General features: G+C 34.4%; 1 pseudogene; it reads right to left on the bottom strand.

Annotated features, from left to right (window-relative positions):
• Nucleotides 1-534, bottom strand: part of LOC121024927 (60S ribosomal protein L3-like) — a 6,825-nt pseudogene extending 6,291 nt beyond the window's left edge.
• Nucleotides 535-1,044: the final 510 nt, after the last annotated feature.

Here is a 1,044-nt window from a genome sequence, read left to right as displayed (position 1 = left end):
AAATTGTGGTTTATATACACTATGGAATACTACGTGGCAATGAGAAAAAATGAAATATGGCCTTTTGTAGCAACGTGGATGGAACTGGAGAGTGTGATGCTAATTGAAATAAGCCATACAGAGAAAGACAGATACCATATGGTTTCACTCATATGTGGATCCTGAGAAACTTAACAGGAATCCATGGGGGAGGGGAAGGAAAAAAAAAAAAAAAGAGGTTAGAGTGGGAGAGAGCCAAAGCATAAGAGACTGTTCAGAACTGAGAACAAACTAAGGGTTGATGGGGGGTGGGAGGGAGGAGAGGGTGGGTGATGGGTATTGAGGAGGGCACCTTTTGGGATGAGCACTGGGTGTTGTATGGAAACCAATTTGACAATAAATTTCATATATAAATAAAATAAATAAATAAATAAACATTTTAAAATTACAAAAAAAAAAAAATTCTTCACCTTCCCATAGTTGCAGCTACTGCATTTCTAGGACACAAAACCCAGGGACCCATGCTTTGGGAGTGGAGAATTTCCTGTGAGACATTCTGCCACCTAATGCTTCCGGTAGAGCAAGAGAATTTTAGAACTTCACTTAAGTTGACTTAGAAAACAACCACATGAATCAATGTGTATTCTTTTGTTGGGGGTGTAAACAAAGCTCTCTGGGAGTAATGAAAATAATTCTTTGAAATGAAACCATATGATACCTAGAATCCCCAAGAACAAATGAAGAGAGCCAGAAATAGTATATAAGACGATTAACATAACAAACTATGAATATAAACCTGCCCTCCTCTTAGATGTTTTGAAAGATATAAGATCATATAAACTAATAGTTTTATCTATATATTGTTGAGTTTGACATATATAAAAATGTATATGCATATAAATGTAATATATAAATGTAATAGATATAACAATAATAGTACAAAAGGTGGGATGGAAAGGAGCTATATAGGAGTAAACGTTATATATTTCACTGGAAATAATCAGTGTAAATATGAGGTAAATTTTGATAAGCCTTAGAAAAACCACTAAGAAAGTAGCTTTAATA

The sequence above is a fragment of the Herpailurus yagouaroundi genome, unplaced genomic scaffold, assembly GCF_014898765.1.
Source record: "Herpailurus yagouaroundi ecotype Mexico unplaced genomic scaffold, PumYag 67375, whole genome shotgun sequence".
Taxonomy (NCBI): domain Eukaryota; kingdom Metazoa; phylum Chordata; class Mammalia; order Carnivora; family Felidae; genus Herpailurus; species Herpailurus yagouaroundi.
The sequence above is the reverse complement of the archived record's forward strand: the minus strand, read 5'-3'. Positions and strand labels throughout refer to the sequence as shown.